Below are 19246 nucleotides of genomic sequence, written 5' to 3'. Positions count from 1 at the left end.
AAAATTCAACCATGTGACTACTGTGGGCATCCTGCAACTGTCGTAAGTGTGAAAACAAGTTAGAAAACAATTATTTTTATGTATTGTTTGCCCTTCACTAGTGCCCCATGCCTTTTCTTTGCTTTTCAAAAGGTTTGCACACATGGGTGCTTTCACACGCCCTTCCCACATATCTCATTTGACACTAAGGCAAAGACTTTTTCTTTGTGATACAAAAAATCAAAGCAACAGGGAACAGATTGTTCTTCTGCTCGTAAATTCCTCCGTAGATCCCTGGAAACTGACGGAACTAGAGAAGGCAGAACTGATAGTTCACCTTCGTAGAAGCAAAGTACAAGTAGTCCTCTACTTATAAACATAATTGGGACCAGAATTTCAATATAAATCATTGCAGACATAAATCAAGTGGCATCCATCCAATTTTATGACAATTTTTATGGTGCTCATTAAGTACATCCTGTGGTCTTTAAGAAATCCTACTTCCCCATTGGCCGTTTTTTTGCTGGACATAAGCAAAAATTGTTGCAAATCTCAATCATACAACTGCAGAATGCTGCAACCAGTTGTAAATGCAAGCCAATGACCTAACGCCCCGATTGCAATCGTATGAGTGTGGTTTCACGTGAGAGTACAGATCATGAAACTTTTTTTTTCTAAGGTTGTAGTAATTTGGAACTGTTATGAAAGTCAAAATTCTTTCTACATGTAGTAACATTTCTACCTTGCCATTTAAATATTTGAGGGGTGGGGGAGGAAAGAGAAGGGCAGAATTCAAAGGAAGGTGTCCACTGAGAGATATAAGGATTGACTGCAGCCTGAGTTGAGGTCAATGAAGCAGTGGAAGTGATGTATCGGTGCCTGGAGGCTCTTAGGGTCTGGATGAGTGTCAACAGACTCAAACTCAACCCTGATAAGATGGAGTGGCTGTGGGTCTTGCCTCCCAAGGGCAATTCCATCTGTCCGTCCATTACCCTGGGGGGGGGGAATTATTGACCACCTCAGAGAGGGTCTGCAACTTGGGCATCCTCCTCGATCCACAGCTAACATTAGAGAACCACCTTTCAGCTGTGGCGAGGGGGGCGTTTGCCCAGGTTCGCCTGGTGCACCAGTTGCGGCCCTATTTGTACCGGGAGTCACTGCTCACAGTCACTCATGCCCTCATCACCTCGAGGCTCGACTACTGTAATGCTCTCTACATGGGACTACCTTTGAAGAGTGTTCGGAAACTTCAGATTGTGCAGAATGCAGCTGCGAGCGCAATCATGGGCTTCCCCAGGTATGCCCATGTTACACTAACACTCCGCAGTTTGCATTGGTTTAAAACATGTTTTTCCTTTTCTCATCCAGGGAAATATAATATTCTGCCTTTTTAAATATTTCCCAGAATATTACATTCTTCTAGGAGATGGGTGGGTTCTAACTTCCTACAGTTCATTCGTCATAACCTTGATACTCAGATTGGGAAACAGCAGTTTTGTCTTAAAACATGGGTGTGGGGATCATTTGCAATAGGAGTGGAAGGAAGATAATAACATTTGTTTCTCCAGTCAGGAATTGATGAATGGCCTAACTGGTGATGGGCCAAGCAGATCTGCCCTATGACTAAGGAGAGCAAGTCAGCTGTTCTCTTATGGATACACACACAGAAAGGTTAACCAGGGTACGCGACAGAAGAAGAAGAAGAAAATCTTGCCTCCAAAGCTGACTCTTGTTGAGTGCTAGCCATTCTCTTTCCATACTTTGGTCTGACTTGCCAATGGGATGACTTAGGCAACTACTGATCCTTCCCTGATTTTTCCTGCTGCCTGTGGTGGGGCAGTTGCTCTTGGTCTGTTTTCTTCTCTGAGTCAAGTCCCACCTTGTTCTTGCTGCAGTGGCCAAGATCCATTGACTTCATTCAGGGAAGGAACAATCCAAATAAGCACTAACCAACAAAAGAGCAGACATCTGGGGTAGCAGCTTCTTCAGTCTGCTGCTCTTTTCCCTGTATATTCATTTAGGCACTGCAGCAAATCAGCAGAACAGCGAGGACCATGTCTGGAATAACTGTGTCCTTCCTAAGGAATTGTAAGACCCTCTGCAGATGATACAACCAGGGGTGGGCTGCTGCCTGGACAGGGTGGAACGCAGTGGTGTAGCAAAAATGGAGCTCCACCCAAGAACACCCAATTTGCACTGAAAGATGTTGAAAGAAAATGCAGGGTGTCCTGCATAAGCCATGCCCACAGTGTGGTAGTAAAAAAATTGGTAGCCCTTTACTGGATACAACCAACATTTTTCATGGTGTTGCCAGTTCCTTTTCTACGACCTTATTTTGAGTGGGAGAAATGTTGTTCCTTGCCGCTTCCCAGGTAGCTCAAGTACAGTGATATCTTGTCTTACAAACGTAATTGGTTCCGGTACGAGGTTCTTAAGTTGAAAGGTTTGTAAGACAAAACATTGTTTCCCATAGAAATCAATGGAAAAGTGATTAATGCATGCAAGTCCAAAATTCACCCCTTTTGCCAGCCGAAGCGCCCATTTTTGCACTGCTGGGATTCCCCTGAGGCTCCCCTCCATGGGAAACCCCACCTCCGGACTTCTGTGTTTTTGCAATGCTGCAGGGAAATCCCAGCAGGAGAATCCCAACATCGCAAAAACGAATGCTTCACTGGCAACAGAAGTCCAGAGGTGGGGTTTCCCAGCGAAGGGAGCATCAGTGAAATTGCAGCATCGCAAAAACACCGAAGTCCTCAAAACCCCACTTCCGGACCTCTGTGTTTTTGCGATGCTGCGATTTCACTGAGGCTCCCCTTGCTGGGAAATCCCATCTTTGGACTTCCGTTGCCAGCGAAGCACCCATTTTTGCACTGCTGGGATTCCCCTGCAGCATCACAAAAACACAGAAGTCCGGAGGTGGGGTTTCCCATGGAGGAAAGCCTCAGGGGAATCCCAGCAGCACAAAAACGGGTGCTTCGCTGGCAACAGAAGTCCGGAGGCGGGGCATCCCAGCAGCTGCGGTGGGTTTGTAAGGTGAAAATAGTTTGTAAGAAGAGGCAAAAAAATCTTAAACCCCGGGTTTGTATCTTGAAAAGTTTGCATGACGAGGTGTTTGTAAGACGAGGTATCACTGTACTGACTTCATTTAGGGAAGGAACAATCCAAATAAGCACTTGAAATAGCAAAGACCCTTTTGAAGTGGGTCTTTGCTATTTCCTAAGAATTGTTTCCCTCCCCACTTAGGAAAGGTACTAGTCACTTAAAAACCAAAGCCAACATAATTAACACATTGCGTTTACTGATTGAAACTTTAAATGCAGAAAGCCCTGGATTTAATAGCTGACTTTTACAGGTAGCCTGCAAAGATTCACATCTAAAACCTTGGACCGCTATTGACACATGGTAGCTAGAAGAGCCAAGTTCTGACTCACTATGAGACTATCCTACGTATTAGTCCTACTCCTAATAGCTTTTTGTTCTAGCTTTTTCTTGTCACAAAAACTTCCTTTTTATGACCCTGTAGTCCCTATTCAGAGTAGAGTTGGGGCATCTGGATGGAGCTGAGAGTTTACTAGCCAGATGCCCTTCCTGACATTGCCACTACCAAGGATTGAACTTTCAACCTTCCAAATGGGAAGTGAGTGTCTTCACCACTGGGCCACCACATTGCTCATTTTTTCTTGTCATAGAGTTATGCATATTAGGTTTCTGTACCGGCATTAGCTTGGTTTTCCCTTCTTTATTTCACTGCCTCTTCATCCCTACATTGATGGCAATTGAGTGGTTTGTTATTGGCTCTAAGTTCTTGTTTCTTCTAGTTTTCTCATCTTTTCATGCGTAATGAAACAAAGAGTGGCAAGATAAAACTGGATAGAGAGGGCTTGTTGATAAGAAGGGCCTATGTATTACAAGTGTTGTCGGAAAGCCTTCTCCTTGCTGTGCAAGTCCATCCTAAATTCACTTGATACCATTGGGTCAATGACTATCTCTCAGCCCAACATATCTCATAGGGCAGTGATGGCGAACCTATGGCATGGGTGCCACAGGTGGCACGTGGAGCCATATTGGCTGCCGATCAGTTTCCAGTCACAATTCAAAGTGTTGGATATGACCTTTAAAGCCCTACATGGCATTGGACCAGAATACCTCCGGAACTGCCTACTACCACACGAATCCCAGCGACCAATAAGGTCCCACAGAGTTGGCCTTCTCTGGGTCCTGTCAACTAAACAATGTCGTTTGGCGGGCCCCAGGGGAAGAGCCTTCTCTGTGGTGGCCCCGGCCCTCTGGAATCAACTCCCTCCAGAAATTAGAACTGCCCCCACCCTCCTTGTCTTTCGTAAACTACTCAAGACCCACCTATACCGCAAGGCATGGGGGAGTTGAGAAACCTTTTCCCCAGGCTCTTTATATTTTATGTTTGGTATGTATGTGTTGTTTGGTTTTTAAATAAGGTAGGGTTTTATATGCTTCTTTTTAAATATTCGATTTGTTTTGCTATAATATTGTTTTTTATTATTGTTGTGAACCGCCCCGAGGCTTCGGAGAGAGGCGGCATACAAATCTAATAAATTATTATTGTTGTTATTGTTGTTATATTATTATTATTATTATTATTATTATTATTATTATTATTACTATTATTATTATTATATCTGCTGGCACGCAAGCTATTGTCCTAGCACCAACATGCATGTGTATGCTAGCCAGTTCACTTTTGGCTCACACAGAGGCTCTGGGAGGGCAGTTTTAGCTTTCAGAGACCCTCTGGGGTGATGGGGAAGGCGTTTTTACTCTCCCCTGGCTCCAGGGAAGCCATTGGAGCCTGGGGAGGGCAAAACATGAGCCTACTGGGCCCACCAGAAGTTGGGAAACAGGCCTTTTCCAGCCTCCAGAGGGCTTCTGGGAGGGCGAGGGGAGCTGTTTTCGCCCTCCCCAGACATTGAATTATGGGTGTGGGCACTTGCACATTTGTGATAGTGTGAGCCCATGTTCTTTCGGCACTCGAGGAAAAACAGGTTCACCATCACTGTCATAGGGCTTTTGGTGGGGATAAAATGTGGAGGCAGGCTTGTTACCCATGTAGTGAGCTTCCAGTGACAAGTTGGATGTATGGGACATAGTTAATTAAACAATCATTTTTAGATTGCTCAAAGACCCATGAGATTGGCTCTGGGATGCATTAGCAGAGGAGAATATGTGTAGCTCAGAGTTAACTTGAGTGGTCCTTGGTGCTCTCTGACCTTGCTTGTTTTCTGGCAAATGTGTCATTCATTACCCAAACTGGGTAACATAATTGTTGTATCCGTAATGGCTACTTTGTATCCTTGTAAATAGTTAGTTCCTTGTTGAAACGCTGTCTGAGCTAGAATCAGGAAGTCGCTCCTGATTGGCTCAGACGCGGCTGCTCTTTGTTTGGCGGGAACCACGAATGTATAAAAGGAGCGGTTTCTCCCAGGTAGAGCAGACGGTATCCGCTGAAAGTCTCTTATCTTTCTTGAACTGAAATAAAGGAACCGTCTTCACCTAACCCTGTCTCTGGGTTTACTTCAATAATCAGTGCTAGAATAGACTTACTCCACTACTCTCTGATTAGTAGAATTGTCACAGAGGAATGGTTGGCAAATGAAGATGCATTAAGATATGAGAAACCAGCCTAGGCAGAGGTTTCTAAGAAGGTGCATAAATTTCCCTTTTTCTCTATCATTATGAGGCGTGCATGGGTAAGTCAGGCCTCTGAACAGCTTGGACAGAGTTCAAAGTACTTATATATTAGTTTCCCCAACAAGCCAAGCTATATAAGTCAATGCCAGAGTGCTCATTAGGATCACTGCCCAAAATACTTTGACCTAATGGATAAACTAGCTTTGAGCTGCAGCTGCATTGATTTCTTCTTTTATAAGCAGCTGTACTTTTTCTAGGTTTAAGTTCAAGACCATTAATGTTTTGCAGAATTTCTTTTTAAAAAAACCCGACCCATATGGCTTTTTTCTCCCAGATTTCTTTAAAACATTTGTTCATCTCCTCAAAAGCAAAAGCTGTTTTGTATGTGCCTGTCGCCATCATATGTCAAGATCTGCAATTTAAATTATTCTACATCCAAAGTCCTTTTGCACTTACAAACGTTTGTGTTCCGGTACTATAAGTACCTAAAAACAAGAAAGACAGGCTCTGTAAATCCATAAATAGTGTAATTTTTTAATCCCTTTTCTTTAAAAATAAAGTGTATCCAACCAAGGAGGACTCCAATACAATGTTCTCCTCCCACATTAGTATATTAGCCTGAGGTCTCCAGTCTCCTTTCCATAAGTAGCAGCAGTGAGACTATAATATTCCACCATCCAATTCCGCTAGATTCTTCAGCTAAATTCAAACTCATCCAAGAATGGTCACCCAGTTCTGCTGACTTTCTCAACGTTTAGCTTGTCGGAGCTAAATTGTTGCTTGCTCCCCAAGTCTTCATTCAGTTTGTTTTCCTTATTTAATCTGAAGACCAGACTTAATGCCTGTGTTAGGATTTTGATGTTGCTTTAGATCGCTGCTTTTCAAACTTGGTGACTTTAAGATGTGGCCTTCAATTCTCAGAATTTCGCAGCCGGCACTATCTACAATCTGAAAAGAAGGAATACCTCAGGGGCCGCCTTCTGCTGCACGAATCCCAGCGACCAGTTACGTCCCATAGAGTGGGTCTTCTCCGGGTCCTGTCAACCAAACAATGTCGCTTGGCGGGATCCAGGGGAAGAGCCTTATCTGTGGCGGCCCCAGCCCTCTGGAACCAACTCCCCCCAGAGATTAGAATTGCCCCCACCCTCCTTGCCTTTCATAAGCTGCTTAAAACCCACCTGGCATGGGCCATGGGGGAACTGAGATACACTTTCCCCCTAGGCCTTTAAAATTTTATGCATGGTATGTCTGTATGTATGATTGGTTTTTATATAATGGGTTTTAACTGTTTTTTAGTATTGGATTATACTGTTTTGTTACTGTTGTTAGCCGCCCCGAGTCTGCGGAGAGGGGCGGCATACAAATCCAATAAATGAATGAATGAATGAATGAATGAATGAATGAATAAATAAATAAATAAGTGTTCCAATATCTGAAGGGCTGCCACAACGAAGAGGGAGTCAAGCTGTTCTCCAAAGCACTTGAAGGCAGGTTTAGAAGAAATGGATGGAAATATAATCAAGCAGAGAGGCAGCCTAGAACTAAGGAGAAATTTCCTGACAGTTAGAACAACTAAACTTACTTCCAGAAATTGTGAATGCTCCAACACTGGAAGATTTAAAGAACAGATTGGATAACCATTTGTCTGAAATGATACGGTTTCCTGCCTAAGCAGAGGGTTGGACTAAAAAATTTCCAAGGTCCCTTCCAACTCATTCTATTCTATTCTATTCTATTCTATTCCAGTCCAGTCCAGTCCAGTCCATTCTATTCTGATTGCTTTGAGTAAGACATATAGCAGGGTGTTGTGGTTCCGTCGGAGGCCCCTCAGGGAACGGCTGATCTTCTGTCGGTTTCCAGCTCAGAGGGAGAGGATGAGGAACAGGAGGTGCAGGCAGACGAGGAGGAGGAATCCCAGGCTGAAGAAGAGGGAGGACAGCCAGAGTCCCCCCAGAGGGAGCTCTCCCCAGCAAGCAGCCTGGATTCCTTAGAGGAAAATGCACAAGCCATAATTGATCTGCGACAGAGAAGAGCTACACAGCGAAGGGACCAATTGGCTAGGTACTTTCAGCATTAAAGAGGCAACAGCTGGGTTTGGGTGTGGTGCTCTGTGGAAAGGCTAAAAGGCAGACCCACCCTTCCTGGCTTGTGGAGTTTTATCTTTGAGAGTCTTGGGACCTGGCTGTGAACTTTGGCGACTTGGAATCCTGGTTTGTGCCTTTGACTACTGAAACCTTGGGGTGGGTGTGCCAGCAAGAAGCTTGCTGTATTGTCTGGACATCAGGACTCTGCTGTAAAGTATTATAGCCTGTCTGTTGGGAAGAACAGGTTTTCCTCTGTGTTTATTTTTTCCAGCTATAAAGTACTTTTGCTTTTACCAGCGTGTCTGGCTCTTTTTTCCAGTTCATGTTGAGGTCTGGGGGAACCCAGACAGAACACAGGGTATATAGATTTTTAGTCTCATAATTAAGACAATGAATGGGGCAAAGGAAATTACCCTGACTTTTTTTTAAGTCAGACCTTTTATTAATGCAGTACAGTTGGATTGTAAAGATTTATCTCTTCTCTCTCTTATCTATATCATTAAAAAGTTCAAAAAGAAAAATCAATTTTCAATTCAAAGGATTTGTCAGCATATGCTATGGCAAAAAGAAAAGGTGGAAAGAAAGTTGACCTTTTTTCATGGTATAGATTACACTTTGGAAAAGACCCTGATGTTGGGAAAGATTGAAGGCTGGTGTGCTACGTGCTATAGCTGGTGTGCTATGGTCCATGGAGTTGTCAAGAATCGGAAATAACTTATCAGCCAAACAACAAAAACTAACAACATAGATTACATTGGGAGTCTATCTGGCAATCTACCAGCAAAATTTTCACCATTGCCCCTAAATATTTTTGACCTATGAGTTTATTCTTTTAAAAAAGCAAGAAATGTAGTGAAGATTTTTGCATCTTTATTTATCAAACTGGCAAATGTAAATGAAATTGTGAGACTAATATTTTTTTTCTTTTTTGCTTTAAATATGTTTATTATTTTAGATGAAAGCCAAGACAGGCAATGTACCTGTTTCTAAGGTCAAATGGGAAAAGGATGACAGATTAAGAACTTCAGCAAAAATCCTATATAACAGCATCAATCTTTATTGAGCTCTTGGACTTTTTTTAGCTGTATTCATGTTCCTATTTATGAAGAGGTCTAATTCAGTTATTGAAACTTCCTTTCAAAGGTAGGACGTCTAGGAGCAACTAGCCCCTAGTTCTTGCCTTTCTTTCTTGAATGCTGCATAGAAGATGAATTTTCATTTTAAGAAAATACAAAAATTCATGTTGAGGTTTTAAAATTATAAGAGAGGAAGAAAACTTTATTCCAGAGAGAGAGACAGACAGAGACAGAGACAGAGAGACTGAATATACAATATATGTATGTGTAATTTTGGATTACTAGCTTACAATTTCAAGGAATCATGGTCAACCTCTTTCTATTTTCTTGGATTCTATACTAGTCTCCCTTCCTTTTCATTATCAGCAAAAAATATGTTACACACATACACACACACACACACACATTCACATACATACATACATACATATACACAAACGTAGATATAGATGCATACACATACATACATATGTACATATATAGTCTTACGTTTTAATGATGCTTTCTAACTCTGATTTATTATTTAATTTGATATTTTCATACACTTTAATAAATGCAATTATCTGAGCCAATACAACATATCAGATTCTTCAATTTTCTGAGCCAATACAACATCTCAGATTCTTATTCCAGGTGCCAAAAATAGTTGAAAATATAAACTGTAAGCTTCATTTATAAATCTAGGGGGGAAAAGAATAAATATGATTAGTAAGCATTAAAAAAAGCATGAAAAAGGATTTGCTTTCTCTGGTGGGAGCACAAATGAATTTGGAAAAAGAAGCCAGATAGTTTAAACCAAAGTCAGGCGTAATTGACATGCTGTACACAGTAGCTGTTGTGAATAAGTGGTGCATATACTTAAAAGTAGCTGGATGATTAAAAATAGTTGACCGGGCTCTGGAAATAAGAGGCAACGCTATAAAACAGCAAATGGAAACAAGTATAACAAGCAAAATATCAAAGGTAATGTTCAAATGCATTTCTCATTCCACTGCTTTACGACAAAAAAAGCTACGGTACATCTGAAAGTGTTTGATTGAATGTTTGCTTTGCAGTTAAGATTACTTGAGAAGAGAACATTCTAATTAAATTCAGGTAGCGGCGAACAATCCTTCTTGGCCAGCTTGCCTGACTCTTAGCTACTAGGACAAAAGTCTCCCCCCCCCCAGAAGTTCATAGATGCTTTTGCATAACATGTTGGATGAGAGTTCAAGGGACTAATTGGTAGCAATTAATTCACAGGCAACAGCCCTAGAATGGTGGTAAAGGATGAAGTTGTGCCAAGTGTTTTTTTAAAGGAGTGGGTGGGGAGAAAGAACTGTTGAGCCCCCATCCCCAAAAGAAAGATAATTCAAAGAATGAGAGAAAATTTACAGAGTGGATTTTTTAACACTTACTTCAAGCCTAAATACTCAGATTTTAGTATTTTTGAGGAAGTTCAAAGGCAGGAAGGAAAGCAAGTGTGATTTTACACTAGGCATGGGATTTTCTGTTTTCTAGTTCTGTGTTCATTAAGAAAGTGAAGGGAAAAAATACACTGCTCAAAAAAAATAAAGGGAACACTCAAAGAACACATCCTAGAGCTGAAGGTGTGAAATATTCTCATTGAATACTTTGTTCTGTACAAAACTGAATGTGCTGACAACATGTGAAATTGATTGTCAATCAGTGTTGCTTCCTAAGTGGACAGTTTGATCTCACAGAAGTTTGATTTACTTGGAGTTATATTGTGTTATTTAAGTGTTCACTTTATTTATTTATTTTGAGTATTATTATTATTATTATTATTATTATTATTATTATTATTATTATTTAGATTTGTATGCCACCCCTCTCCGTAGACTCGGGGCAGCTCACAACAGTGATAAAAACAATACATGGTAACAAATCTAATAATTAAAATCTAAAATAACAGTTTTACATTACAAAGTCTAAAAAGAAAAAGAAAAACCCAATAGATAAAATACATACACACAGTCATATCATGCACAAAATTACATAGGCAAGGGGGGGATGTCTCAGTTCCCCCAAACCTGATGACAGAGGTGGGTTTTAAGGAGTTTACGAAAGGCAAGGAGGGTGGGGGCAGTCCTAATCTCTGGGGGGAGTTGATTCCAGAGGGTTGGAGCTGCCACAGAGAAGGCTCTTCTGCTGGGTCCCGCCAGATGACATTGTTTAGTCGACGGGACCCGGAGAAGACTGTGGGACCTAACCGGCCGCTGGGATTCATGCGTAGTATATAATGCTCCAAAGCTGGAAGAATGTGGTCATGTTCAAGTATAGTGCAGTGGTGGGATCATTTTTTTTTACTACTGGTTCTGTGGGCATGGCTTGGTGGGCATGGCTGGGGAAGGATACTGTAAAATCTCCATTTCCTCCCGATCAGCTGGGACTCGGGAGGCAGAGAATAGATGGAGGCTGGGCCAGTTCTCCGAAGTATTCAAAATTTCCACTACTGGTTCTCTAGAACTGGTCACAACCTACTGAAACCGACCTCTGGTATAGTGAAATCAGAATTGGATGTAAGACTCTTATGACTGTAAGGAATGAGACATGAGCAGGATCTGAGGCACCAGTGGTTGTTGCCTGTGATGCAGTAAGCCGTTCAGGAGGCCAAGGTAAACTAAGCATCATGATATTTATTATATAGAGCATGTAATTATTATTATTTGACCATGTAACTAAGGCAGTGGTTCTCAACCTTTCTAATGCTGTGACCCCTTAATACAGTTCCTCATGTTGTGGTGACCCCCAACCATAAATCTAGTGCCAGTTCTCCCAACAGAACTTTAAGCTGATTGGCAGGGAAGTCAGAGGGACACCCCCACTGTAAACACCTGATTGGTCAGATTGTGAAAATATGTTCCAAGACACCAGACTAGAAGGTTTAGTTCCTAACACCATGGGGAATTGGTATTTTGTCTTTGTCTTTGAAATGGTTGTTTGACCCCCAGATTGAGAACCACTGAATTAGGGAGAAGTAGGAAACTTAGGAAAAACAATGGGTCACTGTATAAAAGGCATACAGTACGTAGTAGTACATTGTACACCTGTATCCTGTGATCACAAAGGCTACCCTGCAACCTATCAACAGATGTCAGTAGCACCTCCCACTTGTAAATCCCAGCAACTCATAACAAAAGATAAATAATAATGATAGGCAGCCATTGACAGCCTTTCTCATTTGTGTTAACAAATCTTCTTTGTTCTGGTTGAAAAGCATCTTTACATCGTGGCATTACTTCAGATTTTAATTAAGAAGGAATACTTTTTATTAAATCAGAATATCTTTATTCAGCATTATTGGATGACTTTAGGAATAAATACTTTAGTGTAATATTTTAACCCCCCTGACACATTTTCCATACCATGCAATAGTTTATCATTCAATAGATTTTCCCTATTCAATGTTTTTCTCAGGGGGAAAAGTCAATTTATTGTAACTCTTCATCACAGACGTCTGTCCACACCTTTGTTTATTTTAATGTGTGGAGTTTTGTATCTTTTCCAGTTTGGGTTACCAGTGAAGTCCCAAAGATGCTTTTCAAAAGGCAACTGGATTTTCTTGACAGGTCCATGACCCTGAATGATTGAGAATCTCCATAGACAGTTTACAAGTTGAAGCCACCATAACGTTTGGTTGTGCAAAATCCACCACCTGCTAATTCTTTATTTATTTTAGTTATTTATTTTGTCCAATACACAATACACATTGAAGAGAATAGACAAGTAGTAATATATATAAAGAAAAGGATAGAAGAAAAGATATAAAAATAGAGGAGAAGATATATGAAAGGAAGAAAAGATAAAGGAGATAAAGGAGAGACAATTGGACAGGGGACGGAAGGCACACTAGTGCACTTATGCACGCCCCTTACTGACCTCTTAGGAACCTGGAGAGGTCAATCGTGGAGAGTCTAAGGGAAAAATGTTGGGGGTTAGGGGTTGACACTACTGAGTCAGGTAATGAGTTCCACGCTTCGACAACTCGATTGCTGAAGTCCTATTTTTTACAGTCAAGTTTGGAGTGGTTAATATTAAGTTTGAATCTGTTGCATGCTCTTGTGTTGTTGCGGTTGAAGCTGAAGTAGTCATTGACAGCTAGAACATTGCAGCATATGATCTTGTGGGCAATACTTAGATCGTGTTTTAGGCGTCGTAATTCTAAGCTTTCCAGACCCAGGATAGTGAGTCTAGCTTCGTAGGGTATTCTGTTTCGAGTGGAGGTGTGAAGGGCTCTTCTGGTGAAGTATCTTTGGACATTTTCGAGGGTGTTGATGTCCGAGATGTGGTATGGGTTCCAGACAGATGAACTTTATTTAAAGATGGATCTGGCAAAAGTTTTGTAGGCTCTGATTAGTAGTGTGAGATTGCCGGAGCAGAAGCTGTGAAGGATCAGGTTAACAACTCTAGAAGCCTTTTTGGCGATATTGTCAAAGCGTGGAACTCATTACCGGACTCGATAGTGTCAACTCCCAACCCCCAACACTTCTCCCTTAGACTCTCCACGATTGACCTCTCCAGGTTCCTAAGAGGCCAGTAAGGGGCATATATAAGTGCACTGATGTGCCTATCGTCCCCTGTCCAATTGTCTTTCCTTATCTCATATGTCATATATATTTTCTCCTTATCTATATCTATATATCTATATCTATATCTATATATATTCTCTCCTTATCTCTTATATCATATATTTTATTTATTTATTTATTACTTAGATTTGTATGCCGCCCCTCTCCGAAGACTCGGGGCGGCTCACAACATGTAGAAACAAATCATAAGCAATCAGACAAATTTAAAATATTTAAATATTTAAAAAACCCATATACTAACAGTCATACACACAGACATACCATGCATAAATTAAACGTGCCCAGGGGGAGATGTTTCAGTTCCCCCATGCCTGACGGCAAAGGTGGGTTTTAAGGAGTTTACGGAAGGCAGGAAGAGTAGGGGCAGTTCTAATCTCCGGGGGGAGTTGCTCTCTCCCTCCCATCTACTTCTCTTCTTTTTACTTTCTATCGTCATATATATTATTTAATATCTATTCTCTTCCATATGTATTGTATATTGGACAAATAAATAAATAAATAAAAAATAAAAATTGTTGTAGTGGGCTTTGGCACTTAGGTCATTTGATATTAGTATTCCAAGGTCTTTTACTGAGTGGGGGTTGGCTGTGAGATTTTGTTTATTCAGTTTATATATGAGGTTTGGATTCTTCTATTCCCATCCTTTTTGTCCTTCATTTCCTTCTGCAACAGTTACACTTACAAGTCCAGCAATTCTTAGCCTCTGAAGTGGAGCAACGTCTGCTTGTCTTGTTCAATGCTAACATTGCAGAGTACAAGAATACAGTTGTGCTTTTGAGGCATGTAACATATCCTGCCAAAAAGCATGAGATTATGTTCTTTTATAGACTGATGGGTTACTAATTACAAAAGTAGAAATGCTCCCAAGAAAGCAGATTTAATGGAAAGCAATTTGAGAGCAATTGGTGCCTCTTGGATTCAGACATTGCCATATTTTTTTTAAAGGAAGTGAAGAGATATAGGAATTCTGTAGAGTTTCACAGTCATCCAGTTGTCCCAAAGGTGCTTTTCCAGGAGGCAAGTGGACTTTCTTGTTTTTTTCTTTGAAGACATTTCACTTCTCATCCAAGAAGCTTCTTCAGCTCTGACAGGATAGTGAGGAATAGAAGGATTTATATTCCTTGCAGACAGCTGGTCATTTGCATCCTTATAGAGGGTTGTTGAAGCTCTTGGAGGTTCCCAGTTCCTGTAGTCTGCAATTTTTTTTTCCTCTGGAAATCCATTTCTACTCCCACATCATCCAAAGGATGTCCATCCCAAATTGTATAGTTAAAAGTCTATAGAGGTTCTTAATTATCCAGGTCATGATTGTCCAAAAGGTGCTTTTTCAGGAGGCAGTTGGAATTTCTTGTTTTAAGATGTTTCACTTCTCATCCAAGAAACTTCTTCAACTCTGACAGGATGGTGGGGAATGGAAGGATCTCAACCTTTCATTCCTTTCCATTTCTCACCATCCCTTCATCCATTCCCCACTACTGTTGCTCTCTGATCTTTTTTCACTGGTTTGTGGCTCTGGTTGCTGCATTTTTATTAAAATTACAAGAGGAAACATTTTGTGAGGTGACATCCCCAGAGAATAGAACAACAAATAACAAAAGGACAAACTCTGTTTTTATTGGAAGACATGACAGTTTACATACTTTCCATTTGCTAGGCTTTTTTTTCTCACTAGGAAAATAATTCCTAAGGTCATCATTGTTCATTCTCTTAAAGGGACAGATATTTCTACTTTCTACTAAATCTGCACTTCTATTCTACTAGTTTTTCTCATCATTCCTTTCACCCATTTCCTCCCATGTTGACTGTATGACTGTAACTTGTTGCTTATATCCTAAGATTTTTATTAATATTGCTTCTTCATTGCTTATTTGACCCCTATGACAATCATTAAGCGTCGTACCACATGATTCTTGACAAATGTATATTTTATTTTATGTACGCTGAGAGCATATGCACCAAGACAAATTCCTTGTGTGTCCAATCACACTTGGCCAATAAAAATTATATTCTATTCTATTCTATTCTGTACATACACCTGAATTGGGATGTTTGCTCTAAATATAAAAGATTCCAAAAACAATTCAATGGCTTAAAGGAAAGAAAAAAACAAAGAGTAAAAATAATATTGTACTAAAAAGAGGAAAATGCAATAGATGTGATCACAATTACAAAATTCATAAGGGACTTTTAGTGTGAGGTCTTTAAGAGTGCACATTTAAAAGTGCACTTATTTTTCATCTTATTCTCAGTCTTGGTCTTTGGTTTCATTGGTCTCATTCTGTCACAATTTCATGTACATTATAAGGTATGGTAAGTAAGAATTTATAGCATAGGCGTTGCCAGGTATCTGCCCTGTTTTTCCCAAAATAAGACATTCCCTGATAATAAGCACAATTGGGGTTTTGAGTGCATGGCAATAAGGGCAAGCACTTATTTCAGGGTTCAAAAAAAATGAGACAGAATCTTATTTTGGGGGAAACACGATATGTCTATGACGTTAAGCAGAAATGATCCATAAGACTGTTGCCATATCTAAAAGTTTTAGCCATGGGAAGCAATTGAAGAAGACGGAGAAGGCAATGAAAATCACTGCACTGGAGTCTTGCAGGGTCAGAAAAATTGTTTTCCAATAATGATTGCACTTTCCAGAGAGACTTCCAGGTAAAATGCTCCTGATGCTATCATCATATTTAGCCAGCGTTTTTTTCATAGTTGTTAGGCGTCATCATCTTCTATCTGGAACTTTTTTTGTTTCTTGTCAAAGAAAAGGAGAATCTGTATGTAAATACTGATCTCTGTGTGTCAGTTTATTTATTTATTTATTGTTAGAGTTGAAAGGGACCATGAAGGCCATCGAGTTCAACCCCCTGCCCAAGCAGGAACCCTATAGTACACCATTCAAGTGGCAGTTCAATCTTCTCTTAAAAATGTCCAGAGTGTTGGAGTTCACAATGTCCGTTGGTAGGTTGTTCCATTGGTTGATCGCTCTGAACGTCAGGAAGTTCCTCCTTATCTCCATGTTGAATCTCTCCTTGGTCAGCTTCCAGCCGTTGTTCCTTGTCCGGCCCTCTGGTGCCCTGAAAAATAAAGTGATCCCCTCCTCTCTGTGACATCCCTTCGTATACTTGTAAACTGCTATCATGTCCGCTCTGGCCCTCCTTTTCTCTAGGCTATCCATGCCCAATTCCCTCAGTCTCTCTTTGTAAGTCTTGGTTTCCAATCCCTTAATCATCTTGGTTGCTCTTTTTTGCACCTTCTCCAGAGTTTCAATGTCTCTTTTGAAGTGTGGTGACCAGAACTGAATACAGTACCCCAGGTGTGGTTGGACCAGGGCGTAGTAGAGTGGTATTAAGACTTCCTTGGTCTTGGAGTGTATTCCCCTGTTGATGCAGCTTAGGATTGTGTTGGCGTTTTTAGCTGCTGCTGCACATTGTTGGCTCATGTTTAGTTGATTGTCCACCAAGACTCCGAGGTCTCTTTCGCAGTCGCTACTGCTAAGAGGGGTTTCTCCCAGGTTGTATGTGTGTCCAGGGTTTTTTCTGCCTAGGTGAAGGACTTTGCTCTTGTCGATGTTAAACATCATTTTGCTGGTGTGGGCCCACTGTGTTAGTCTGTCTAGTTTGTTGTATTCTTTACTGCTGAGGCTTTTGTGTTCCTTAGTGTGTACTGCACAGGTCAGGAAAGCCAGACAATTCTCCTTAACATCTTTTTGTGTGAATTTAACATAACTGTCCACACCCGTTGATGTGCTTGGTGAAAGCTATTACTTCCCCCTATTCAGAAGCAGTGCCCTATTTCTAACTATATCTTCAATCTTAGATCTGTGATGGAGAAGCTTTTTTGGCTCGCGTGCCAAAAAGGTGTGCACGCTAACACACATGTGCATCCCACACCTATGCCCTTTCCCCATGCATGCACACAACTGCTGTACTACTCCCCCTGTGCATGCTTACTCCCCCTGCTGCTCCTCCCACACATGCGCACAGACTTCACAACTGACTCAGTTTGGCCGTTTTTTGCCGTCCTCAGGCTTGAGGAGGCTTCCCTGAAACATGGGGAATGCAAAAATGATAGAAAAGAAGGACGAAAATCAGCTGGCCTTGGAAGTATTGTTTAAGCTGTATCACAGGATATAGAATTTGACTAATGCTAAAAGTGCATTGACAATGTTACCTAGTTTGGCTAATGAAACATCTGCAAGAAAACAACCAAGCTCAGAGAGACCCCAAACCCCTTACAATAACATCTGACTTAGTTAAAGTGTGGCCTTCCGTGATGGTCCAGGAGGGTTGTCCATTATGACATGTGGAATTGGGGCAAAGGCAAAGCACAAGACTCCAGTTTCTATGCATATTACATACAAATACAAACTGAATAATCAAATTATCACAGATAACCCCCACTCGGTTAAAGTCCTTGATATACTAATAATAAAAGATTTAAATGCCAAAGCCCACTGCAACAACATAGCCAAGAAGGCTTCAAGAGTTGTAAAACTAATCCTACGTAGCTTCTGCTCTGGCAATCTCACACTACTTACCAGAGCTTACAAAACTTTCGCCAGACCCATCCTCGAATACAGCTCATCCGTTTGGAACCCATATCGCATCTCAGACATTAACACCCTTGAAAATGTCCAAAGATACTTCACCAGAAGAGCCCTTCACTCCTCCACTCAAAACAGAATACCCTACGAGACTAGATTTTCAATCCTGGACCTAGAAAGCCTAGAATTACAACACCTTAAACATGATCTAAGTATTGCCCACAAGATCATATGCTGCAACGTCCTGCCTGTCGGAGACTACTTCAGCTTCAACCACAACAACACAAGAGCACACAACAGATTTAAACTTAATATTAACTGCTCCAAACTTGACTGTAAAAAATATGACTTCAGTAACCGAGTTGTCGAAGCGTGGAACTCATTACCGGACTCCATAGTGTCATCCCCAAACCCCCAACACTTTACCCTTGGATTATCCACGATTGACCTATCCAGATTCCTAAGAGGTCAGCAAGGGGCGAGTACAAGTGCACTAGAGTGCCTTCCGTCCCCTGTCCTATTGCTCTCCTATATCTCCTATGCCTTTCTTCTATTCCTATATCTCTTCTTCTATTCTTTCATTTATATGTTCTATTCCTATAACTTCTCTTCTATTCTTTCTTAGATATATTTTACTATGAGTATATCTTCTATAACCTTCATCATGTATTTTACTATGTGTATACCCAGAGAAATCCTCATTGTGTATTGGACAAAATCAATCAATCAATCAATCAATCAATCAATATTATTGGCTCTTCTTCAATATGGCATCATTCTAGATCAGGGATCCCCAACCCCCCGTGCCATGAGCATGACCCACTACCAGGTTGCATGCTAACCCTGGATGTAAGGGCCCATCTCTCGCATGAATGGAACTTTGCATGTGAGCACCTTTTGTTCATGTGTTAAGCTCCATTTGTATGAATGTAGAGCATGTGCCTCTTACACCAAACAAACTGTGTACATGTGTTTACAACTCACCTGCCGCCTCCCTATGCTGAGCCTGGTCATCAAGGTGGAAAAGTTAGGGATTGCTGTTCTGCTTGGAACCTGAGCAGACATCATGGAAGAATCAAGGTTCATTTAGGTGAACCAAAATACAGAAAAAAAGTAATTGTTGGACTTAGAATATGAAGATTCACAAGATCTTGTGCATTCCTGCAGATCTTTGTATTATATATGCTGATGGTTGGAAGGAAGACCATACCAGAAAGTTAATAGTGGAGTATTAAATTTAACATTAAGAAATCATCCAACATGTAAGACGTGAGCCGGCAAGTGCAATGTGAATTAGCAGCTTAA

The sequence above is a fragment of the Erythrolamprus reginae genome, chromosome 1, assembly GCF_031021105.1.
Source record: "Erythrolamprus reginae isolate rEryReg1 chromosome 1, rEryReg1.hap1, whole genome shotgun sequence".
Taxonomy (NCBI): domain Eukaryota; kingdom Metazoa; phylum Chordata; class Lepidosauria; order Squamata; family Dipsadidae; genus Erythrolamprus; species Erythrolamprus reginae.
The sequence above is the reverse complement of the archived record's forward strand: the minus strand, read 5'-3'. Positions refer to the sequence as shown.